Genomic DNA, 11,564 nt, shown 5'->3' with positions numbered 1-11,564 from the left:
GGAAATTCTCAGTAAGTGTGTGCCCGTAGTTTCTTATATCTAATAGCTCAAATGTAGCACATGATCAAATATTTTTTTCTAATTTAAGGATGCAGTGAGAGTCTGAAAACATTTTACACAGCTGTTAATTTCAGTTCACTTAGACATTAAGTGATTAATATAAATTTTATATATCTTAGGACAAAAGGAACTGCAAAACCAAAATCAAACTTTTTTCAGTAATCACACTGATGGTGATACTATTTTGTTTGTATTATTATTCTAAGACTGCTGCATGTAATGTGGGATAAAGCAAGTGAGTGATTATATTGGTGTCAATCGGAATGGAACCTTGCAGTAGGAGAAAGGAAATAGATTTAAATTAATGTGTTAGGAAATACATCATGAGAAAGTGGATAAGAATACAAGAATTTTTTCAATTAAGAAGTCTATTGGAGGGGCGCCTGGGTGGCTCAGTTGTTAAGCATCTGCCTTCAGCTCAGGTCATGGTCCCAGGGTCCTGGGATCAAGCCCCACATTGGGCTCCCTGCTCCGCGGGAAGCCTGCTTCTCCCTCTCCCACTCCCCCTGCTTGTGTTCCCTCTCTCGCTGTGTCTCTCTCTGTCAAATAAATAAATAAAATCTTTCTTTAAAAAAAGAAATCTATTGGAATCTTTGCAATAATGGATTAGAGAAGATACATCATATGAACATTTCCATAGGATTTGCTAAAATTAAACTCATTTATTGTAAAAATTCTCAATGACTTAGAAGGAAATTTCCTTAACCTGATAAAAGTTATCTAACAAAAAATGCAGATATCATACTTAATTTGAGACATTAGAATCCCAAGAAATTCTCAGTTCAGTCAGAAACAGGTCAAGTATACCCACATTCACTTCTCCCGTTCAGCATTGTGCTGAATTGTACAATTGTGCACTACCTAGCAAATCTAATAAGAAAAAGAATTAGAAAATGTAAGGACTGAAAAGAAACAAAACTGCCACTGTTTATAAACGATATAGTTATATACATAAAAAAAACAAAAAGAACCTACAAACTTGGTGTCCAGAAAGCTTGCTACATACAAGTTCAATTCACAAAAATCAATAGTTATCTTTCATCAATAGTTAGAAAATGTGGTTTTTAAAAAAGGGTATCTCTTAACAATATTTTCTAGAATAAATCTACATGAAATGGGCAAACCTCTACAAAGAAAAGTATAAACCTTTCTACTAATTCTTCAAGGCAAATTCACTCAGCCTTCCTTGCGCTCTGGCCCTTAAGCACTGAGAAATCACCTCCCTACTTAGTCATCATATTTCATTGTAATCAGTTATTACTGTGTTGGTCTCTTCTGCTCTTAGCTGAGTTTGGTAAGGTCAGGGACTGTCATTTCTCCTGGTAGCCCAGGTGACCATGGAGTTTTTGTAATAGTAACAATAAGAATAAAATGAAAACAAACACTATCAAGCTACTGTTTATCAAGTGTCTACTATATACAAGGTGCTGTTAAGGGCTTTACCTATAGTATTTTTATATCCTCTAAGAAATGAATGGGAAGCCAGAATAGGAATGTAGGTAGGGCAGATTGTGGAAGGTCTTAAATGCCAGGCTAAGCAGTTTGAATTTTTTTCCTATAAAAAATGGGAGCCATTAGAGATTGGTGGCATTATCAAAGCACTATCTTCAGAAGACAGATGTGGTAACTGTATCGGTAAAGATTGAAGTAAACAAATATCTAAAGGAAAGGAGTCATATACAACAGGGAGAAAGTTAACACAGAACAGTTATTGTAAACCACCGGGCATAGTGCAAAACTAGGGCACAAGGACTAATTAGACTTGGTGGGTTCTTGGTCTTAAAGAAGGTCATGATTGGGTAAGAAAATATTTGAAGTGAGACCAATAAGATGCACAAAAGTAGGGGCACCTGGCTGGTTCAGTGAGTAGAACACATGACTCTTGATCTCAGGATTGTAAGTTCAAGCCCTACATTGGGTGTAGAGAGTACTTAAAAATAAAATCTTAGGGCGCCTGGATGGTGCAGTTGAGTGTCCAACTCTTGGTTTTGATTCAGGTCGTGCTCTCAGGGTGGTGAGATTGAGCCCCACATTGGGCTCTGTGCTCACTGTGGAGTCTGCTTGAGACTCACTCTCCCTCTCCCTCTGTCCCTCCCCCCATGCTCCCTCTCTCTCTAAAATAAATAAATAAATCTTAAAAAAAAAAAAGATGTACGAAAGTAGGTAAGTGGGGAATCTCATTAAGCCTGGAAGGTTTCCACAGCTGGAGCTCAGATTGTGTGGGGTGTGGCTGGCAAACAGACAGATGTATACTTAGGTGGGGTTTGGGGGAACATGGAATTAATGCTCCTGGGAAATAATGCATTTTAAGAGAAGAGGCCAAAGAACAAGAGCCCAGTCAGCAACAGAGCACGAGTATCTGGAGGAAATATGAGTCCAACCCTAACACAGTGACTGGCACTCAAATTCCTCCTCATCCCAACTAGATTCCAAAAATTGACAGATCTAAAAGTCCAAAAATGAGGCACAACATTGGAACCCCAGAAGCGCAGCTTTCAACAACGGTCCTCCAACAAAATGCAAAGAGAAGAGAGACATTCTCCATCTTATCCAGAGACACAAACTATGCACATTAAGGGCTCTAACCTATTTGGGTTGTGATATGCTAAATGTGCCCAGATATTGACGGAGACCCCAGTGTTCAGTGAAGTAGCAGAGGTGTGCCAGCAGAGGGCGCGGTGTCCAGCAGAGCAGAGGTAGCATTCGTCAGAAGACCTGTGGTGTGTGGGGGGGGGAGGGGGATAATGGCGACACCTGGTAAGAGTGAATTCATTTACCAAACATAAGTCAGACATCGCTTGGAGCCTCCCAGGCCATACATGAAATGCGAGGTAGGCGTTAAATGGATCATCATGTAGGACCGAGTCAGTAACCTATTAGTTGGTAATAATAACTAATAATTAGTTGGTATTAATAATAGTTGTACAAATTAATAATCCAAAAGTAATAATGTACTCCATTTGTTCTCAGAGGCTGCTATTTTGGTCCAAAATTCAAGTTATGAATTTTCTTAATCTTCTAATTCCGAGAAATAGCCTACACCCATAGATAAGGTCAGCAGAGCTGGCCTGAGGGAGTTTCCTCGAAGAATGAAATTAGTACAATTAGCAGTATGAGGAAGGGTCTGAAGATTGATGGCCTTGAAAGCCACACTGAAAAACAACAAATTCAGCAGATGGTCACAGGTACTACAGATTCTTGAGCAGAGAAGAAAAGCCCTACAGGTTTCTGAGGAAGGTCATTTGGGGGATTTAGCGCAAGACGGACTGGAAAAAAGAAAGAATGGAGAAAGAGCATAAGGGTGATGATCACTGGTTTTGAAGTCTGATCCTCCTCTCTCTTGCTAGCTGTGTGGCTGTGAGTTTCCCTGCAGTTTTAATAAGGATTAGAGCAAATAAAATGATATATGTAAAATCTATAGCCTAGTTCCTCAGGTAGTGATAGTTATTACTGCTTGTTTAAAGTAGTAAGAGCTTTGCATAGGGGATAATAAATGTAAAGAAAAAGGAAGAGATTTTTCCAGAGGAAATACTGGCTAATTTGGTGATTGCCAATGGGTGCTCTGGAGAGTGAATATTATGGGCTGAATGTTTGTGTTCCTCCTCAAATTTATATACGGAAGCCCTAACTCCCAATATAATGGTATTTGGAGGTGAAGTCTTTCGAGGTAACTGGGTTTAGATTTGCTCATCAGAGTGGGACTCCCCACATGCACACACAAAAAGAGATGAGTGAGCACACAGTACAAGGACTGCTGTCTGCTAGCCCAGAAGAGGGTCCTCACCAAGAACCAAGTCTGCTGGCACCTTGATCTTGAACTTCCCACCTTCTAGAACTGTGAGAAATAAAGGTCAGTTGTTTAACCGAGTCTAGGGTATTTTGTTATAGGAACCCAAGTTGACTAAGACAGTGAGGATTCAGTAATCACATCTCTAACTCAGGTGTTATTCTGATTTAGTTGGTCTAGGATGGGGCCTGGGCTTCCATATCATCAAGTTTCTTCAGGCAATTCTACTATGCAGCCAAGTCTAGTGAATTAGACTTGAGGTCTCTTAGGAGTTCAGACTGTGGTCTTATATGTCTTCAAATCCCCAGAGAACCCAGCAATTTCTCTGAGCATAGAAGTTACTTGAACTTGTATTGCAGTGAATAGTAATGGGGAAATTGGCAAGCAGTAAAAGGAGATCATTTAATTGTCAACATGTTAAATTTCAACTTTTGACTGGGTATCCACGAAAACTTATGCTGGAGATGACTGGTAATATGGGACAAGAAAGAGAGAATGTACACATATGTATTTGGGAATCATTTAAATGCATGTGGTAGCTAAAATTATGAAAGAACATCCAAACATGGTTAATACATCAAATTCCTGAGGCCTCAACTAAAAGCATTAGATGGAAGGTAAATTAATATAACCAGGTAAAATTGAATTTAAAAACAATATTTAGAGGGCGCCTGGGTGGCTCAGTCGGTTAAGCGTCTGCCTTCAGCTCAGGTCATGATCCCAGGGTACTGAGATTGAGTCCCACATCAGGCTCCCTGCTCAGTGGAGAGTCTGCTTCTCCCTCTGCCCTCCCCTCCCCTCCTCATGCTTGCTCTCTCTCTCTCTCTTGCAAAACTAAATAAAATCTTTTTAAAAATTAAAAAAAAAAACAATATCTAGAGAACATAGCTTGTATAAAAAAACTATATTTGAACAAAATGTATCCATTTCAAGATCAAAAGTAAGAAAGAAATAAAGAACCCTGTACAAAATTTAATTGATCAGCAAGTTATCTTGTGGGAGCCTCTTCATAATATTAATAAAGTAGATATATGTTGTTGAAATGCTCCCCAACATTGACTTCTCTTCTTCTGGCAAAAGTACTTCAGTTTCTCTTCGGGGGACTAGCTTCACCCCAATGCATACAGTCTTGTCAATTAAAATGCCCAAAAGCCTTCCCAGCCAGAGCTGTGCCAATGTCCAAAGCCAAAAATTACTGAAGTTGATTAATTCTGACAAAGAACCCCGAGGACACTTCTAGACCCCAAACTACTCAGGTTCCTCTCATCTCTAGGGCCTTGTTCTGTGTCTTTTCATTTGAATCTGTGAGTTGTAACAACATATTTTGCCTCTAGAGGGTCCATTTCTCTTGCTTTCAAATCAAGCGCTCTTCAAGCCATGTATCTTATCTTTCCTTCAGCCTGGCTTAGATTTTCTAACTGCTGTCATTCCCACCTTCAAGTCTTAAACCTAGAAATATAGACAAACATTACGTGGAAGTTCAGATGGTAGACTATCAATGTCTGAGAGGCCATTTGAAAGATGGAATAACCCTGGCCAGTAAGCTCAGGATCAAGGCCAGACCTCAGACTTCCTGAAGGGGTGACATCAAGAGGCCTAGGATGAAAGGCCTAGGATCAAACTTCTGTCCATATGAAAACCTGCACATTAATGTTTATAGCAACTTTATTCACATTTGCCAAAACTTGGAGACAACCAAGATGTCCTTCAGGAGGTGAATGGATAAATAAACTGGTACATCCAGACAGCGGAATATTATTCAGCACTATCAAGTCATGAAAGACATGGAGGAATGTTAAATGCATATTACTGAGGGAATGAAGCCAATCTGAAAAGACTGCATACTGTATGATTCCAACTATATGACATTCTGGAAAAGGCAAAAGTATGGAGACAGTAAGATCAGCAACTGTCAGTAGTGGGAGTGGGGAGATGAATAGGTAGAGCAGAGGACTTTTAGGACAGTGAAATTGCTCTGTATGATACTATGATGGATACCTGTCATTAAGCATTTGTCCAAACCCGTAGAATGTATGTCAAGAGTGTTGTACATGATGAAGCCTCATGTAAACTATGGACTTTGGGGGGTGATGTGTCAATGTGTTCATCAATTGTAACAAACGTACCACTCTGGTGGGGATGTTGACAATGGAGGAGGCTCTGCATGTGTGGGGGCAGGGGTTATATGGGAAATCTCTGTACCTTCAGCTCAATTTTGCTGTGAACCTAAAACTGCTCTAATAAAGTTAAAAAAATATCTTCCTTTCCCCAGCAGCTGCCAACCCAAATATCATAACAGTCTTGTTAGGGTCAGACACTACCTCTTCCTCCTCCGGGGAGCAGGAGGATGTCTATAGACAAAGTAGACTCTTTAGATCAGATGGAATTCCAGTAGCTTCTGTGCAAGGCTGGCTTCATGGGTGTGAGTCCATTTCACAGGACTCAGTGCTTAGAAGGGCCTGCCCACAGGGCACCTGGCTGCCTCAGTCGGTAGAGCACGTGATTCTTGATCTTGGAGTCATGAGTTTGTCCCACCTTGGGGATAGAGTTTACTTAAACAGGGAAGGGGCCTGTACTCTGCTTATTAACACTTTGCTGTCACCATCTTGAAACTCTTCTTTTTGAACAAGGAACTCCACATTTTTATTTTGCACTGGGGCCATTACTTCTATGCCCAAGGTGTATCACTTCTCTACCATCATCATTACCAAACTCTATTTAAATTCCTTGAGAAAGTCTTTCATTGCCAGGGTTTAAAATGCAACGTCTGCTTGGGTTTTATGGTCCAAATATATGATTTCAATCAATTGGGGGTTTGGGGGAGGAAGCACAAGCCAGGGACTTCAGGTTCCTTAAGTGAGTGCCAGATGTCCAAGGAGGTGGGGAGGGATGCAAAAACAAAACAGGCTGGGCACAATAAAAGATCCTCTCTGGTGATATCACAATTCTAGGATTTGACCTGTTTAGCTTCAACTGAACATAGAAAAATAAACAAAACTGTGCGTAGGAGTAATTTTGCCTCAGGGTGGAAATGTAAGCAGCTCTGCTTTGCTAGGTCTTTTAGGACTCTAAAAATACAGCTCCCTTTTCTTCCAAAAGGAACTAAATTGCTAAGAGATTTCTGAAGGTATTCCCAAGTCACATAGTGCCTGATCTGCAACTATGTCGGGGTTACAGAGTACCTATTTCCTCTTTCAAGTGTGCTCACCATCCTTCCATCCCTCCCCAGATCAAATAAGCAACTGAGGGGTTGCCTGGGTGTGATAGATCTGACCCAATTCCAATGTCTTTCCTTCACTTCCTCTGTGCATCTCCTGTATACCTTTTTGTCTGTATCACCTTTTTCTTTCTCTACTGCTTCCATTTTTTGCTTAGTGATCTATTTTAGGAAATCTCTCTTCTTTCTTTCCTTCATTTCATTTGTAAACACCAAATTACTTCAGTTGTAATTAAATTCAAGAATAGTGAAAGTTTGTATCAAGGAGAAGAGAAGATATGTTTGTATGTATATAGTAAAGAATAAGTATCTAAAGCACACAAAAATGACCAAAATCATACTTAGTAATATCCTAAAAGTTATTTTCTTCTTTTTTCTTCATTTAAATCTGCTTTTTTAAAAAAGTAGCATTCAAACTTTCTAAAGGAATTCTCATTCTATTTTTATATATTTCTTATTCTGGCACTAGTTTTTAAAATTTTTCAAACTGCATTAAAAAAAAATGTAGGGTGCCTAGGTGGCTCAGTCAGTTAAGTATCTGCCTTCAGCTCAGGTCATGATCTCAGGGTCCTGGGATTGAGTTCCACATTGGGCTCCCTGCTCAGCAGGGAGTCTGCTTCTGCCTCTCCCTCTGCTCCTCCCCCCAGCTTATTCTCTCTCTCTCTCAAACAAATAAATAAAATCTTAAAAAAAAAATGTATACACAGTTCTTCCATTTAATTCTTCATGGGCTCACCTCAGCACCAATAATTAGTTACATTATTACCTCTCTGGGAAAACACATTCTATTTTGTGAACATTTGACCTACAAATAAACTCTTGGGACATGATTCATTTGCAGCCAATAGATAACTGACAGAATCAGGAGAAAGGTAAAAATAAGTCTGATGGCAAGGGGCTAAAGAGGGTTAATTCAAGGAACCTGGCAATGAAAAAAAGAAAGAACAACAAACCAGCCTATTAGACTGGCAACTTTTAAGTGAGTGAACGTATTTTCCGGATTATGTTGTAAAATCTGTTAATTTTCATCTACAATGCTCTGATTTTTGGAACCCTCTAGTGGCCCTATCAGGAATTGTTTAGGCAAAACAAAAGGCTTTTAATTTTCAAATTCACTTAAAATATGATTGTATATATTATAAACACTTTTCGAAGTGCACTTTTCTGACTCCTAATTTAAGACAGCAAAATAAGCACATGCATTTGGCTCTCTCTTGTCTAAGGATCTCAGAAAAATGCCAGGAAAGTGGTAGTACATCGATGGTAACACTGGCATGAAGGCAGTGGTCTAGAAGATGTAAGAACTCTAGAAGACAGAAAGTAGATGGAATCATCCTAGTTGGCTCACGTATCATCTCCACAACATACCAAGAAAAAGGTGAAGTAAAGATAGGAGCTGGTCAAGCCCCAGAGAGGTTCCATTAATAAGCCTTCACTGTAAACACGTCCCCACAACTGCAGCAGCGTTTCCATGCCTGACACCTAACCTCACCAACTCCAGTTGCCCCTGAGTGGTCCCTGTAGATGGGTAACATTGCGGGGGCCTGTGGCTGAGCCCTCATGTGATGGAGGGGTTACACACAGTCTCAGCCGACTGTGGCTGTCAATGGATTGTGTTTTTAGGGAAACAGCTAAGGAGCCAAGATTAAAATGTTTACCTTACGATTTACTTTTGGAAAACTCAACAGCCTACTTTTTCACATTTCACAGACTTTCTGATATGAAATTTCTTTTGGAATTTAAGCACAGTAACTTTTACTTGCCAAGGGGTATAAATTCTGGAAGTATTTAGTTCAAAAAAGGAATGTAATAGTTTATCTGAAGCAGGTTGGTGGCTCATTAATCTTTTGAACAATAAAGGTTTAAATGGTTCAATCCTTATCAAAATCAATCTGGCCCATTGCCTTATTTCTTAAAAAATAAAAGTTTAGGTGTTAAGATGCCAATTTGCAGTCATTCATGAGATTCACTCAAGTAACTCGATCATACTTCCATTAAGTAAACACAATGGTCTCAGAGTGATAGCAGTACCCAATATCAAAACAAATTGATTAAAAACCCCAAATGGTGAGGTTGATGAAGGAAAACACAATAAAGGGAACATTTAAATTTTTTTAAAAGATTTTATTTATTTGAGAGAGCGCGAGAGTGAGGGGGGAAGAGAGAGAGAGAGAGAGAGGAGAAGCAGACTCCCCGATGAGTAGGGAGCTTGACACAGGGCTTGATCCCAGGATTCTGGGATCATGACCTGAGCCGAAGGCAGATGCTTAATGACTGAGCCACCCAGGTGCCCCAGGAACATTTAAATTTTTAAATATGATATGACCAGCAATTCCACTTCTGGGCATTTATATAGTGGAGAATATAAGAAGCAAAATAACTATATACTGTATTATGATTATTTTCATGTTATTTTGTATTCTTGTAGAGTGGAAGTTAGCAAACTTTTTCATTTTTCTTTTTTGGCAAACCTTTTCTGTAAAGGGCCAGAGAAGAAATGTTTTAGACTTTTCAAGCTACATAGTCTTTTGCAACTACTCAACTGCAGCTGTAGCATGAAAGCAGGTATGGCTGTATTCCAATAAAACTTTAAAGACACAGAAAGCTGAATTTCATATAATTTTCATGTGTCACCAAATAATCTTTTGATTTCTCAAACATTTAAAAATGCAAAAGCTAGGGGCGCCTGGGTGGCTCAGTTGGTTAAGTGACTGCCTTCGGCTCAGGTCATGATCCTGGAGTCCCGGGATCGAGTCCCACATCGGGCTCCCTGCTCGGCAGGGAGCCTGCTTCTCCCTCTGCCCCTCCCCCCTCTCATGTCTCTCTGATTCTCTCTGTCCCAAATAAATAAATAAAATCTTTAAAAAAAAAAAATGCAAAAACTAGGGCCCCCTGGGTGGCTCAGTTGGTTAAGCATCTGCCTTCGACTCAGGTCATGATCCCGGGGTCCTGGGATCGAGTTCCGCATTGGGCTCCCTGCTCAGCGGGGAGCCTGCTTCTCCCTCTCCCTCTGCCCCTGCTTGTGTTCTTTCTCTGACAAATAAATAAGTAAAATCTTTTTTAAAAAAATGCAAAAACTCCACTGTGCTGCACAGGATTCAGCCCAAGGGCTGTCGCTGCTAAGCCATGGTCTACAGCATCATTTTTTTTTAAGGCTGCACGGTATTCCATCCTACTATTAAAAATTTTCACTGTTATAAACATCACATATTTTTGCAGACATTTACTTCCCTTTCATGCTACCTCAAACATCAGGAGATATACTCTGAAGAGTAAATGAATTCCACCCGATCTCCATAACACTGAGTCCTTATCTTAGAAATGAAAGGCATATGGTAGTCATATATTGAACTGCAAGAAGACAATTTCTTATTCTGAAGTCTAGTCTCAGTTGATTATGATTTTTAAACTTTATAAAACTATAATCTTCCTTATATAAAAAATTAAACATAACAAATAAGGCTAACATTCCTTTTGACCACCCTCCACCTTAGTCAATGTCATCCATTTAGTATATACCCTCACCAAACTTTTTCTATTAAGTTTGCATACTTAAATGTACCCATAGAGGGGCGCCTGGGTCAGTTGGTTAAGTGACTGCCTTTGGCTCAGGTCATGATCCCGGGGTCCTGGGATCAAGCCCTGCATCAGGCTCCCTGCTCGGCTGGAAGCCTGCTTCTCCCTCTCCCACTCCCCCCTGCTTCTGTTCCCTCTCTCGCTGTGTGTGTTTCTCTCTCTGTCAATTAAATAAATAAATAAATAAATAAAATCTTTTAAAAAAATGTACCCATAGAAACTATAGTGTTAATTGAAAATATTCAGTATTTTATATTTTTGGCAACATACATAGCATTTTTTGACACAAATGATCTCTATTTCTTTTCCAAGAAAACAATTCCTTTTTTTCAAATGATAGAATTGGGTTTTGGTCTTTTTCTCTTCCCTCACTGGGAAACTTGCCTAACTCATGAAAGGAGAGCCTTTGTGTCCACTGAAGTGCCTCTCCTCAAGACTATAATGCCCTTCAGAGATGCTTATGGTAAATACCAAAAACATTTTTGGGATAATTGAGCAAGGGAGATTTTTATGAAAATCCAGGATTTATAGATTTTCCTTTATAATGAATACAGCAATGTATTTAAAATTTCATCCTCAAGCATACCTTCATCACCTTACCCTCTTTCTTCTATCACCTTACTCTCAGAGGATAATGTTTAAAATAAAAATCAAACAAAATATGTAGTCAAAGAATACATCAGTGGGGGGCGCCTGGGTGGCTCAGATGGTTAAGCGTCTGCCTTCGGCTCAGGTCATGATCCCAGGGTCCTGGGATCGAGTCCCGCATCGGGCTTCCCGCTCCTTGGGAGCCTGCTTCTCCCTCTGTTTCTCTCTGTCTCTCATGAATAAATAAATAAAATCTTTTTAAAAAAAAAAAAAAGAATACATCAGTGGGGCGCCTGGGTGGCTCAGATGGTTAAGCGTCTGCCTTCGGCTGAGGTC

Source organism: Mirounga leonina, unplaced genomic scaffold (genome assembly GCF_011800145.1).
Source record: "Mirounga leonina isolate KUSES-001 unplaced genomic scaffold, KU_Mleo_1.0 Mir_115, whole genome shotgun sequence".
NCBI classification, from domain to species: Eukaryota; Metazoa; Chordata; class Mammalia; order Carnivora; family Phocidae; genus Mirounga; species Mirounga leonina.
The sequence above is the reverse complement of the archived record's forward strand: the minus strand, read 5'-3'. Positions refer to the sequence as shown.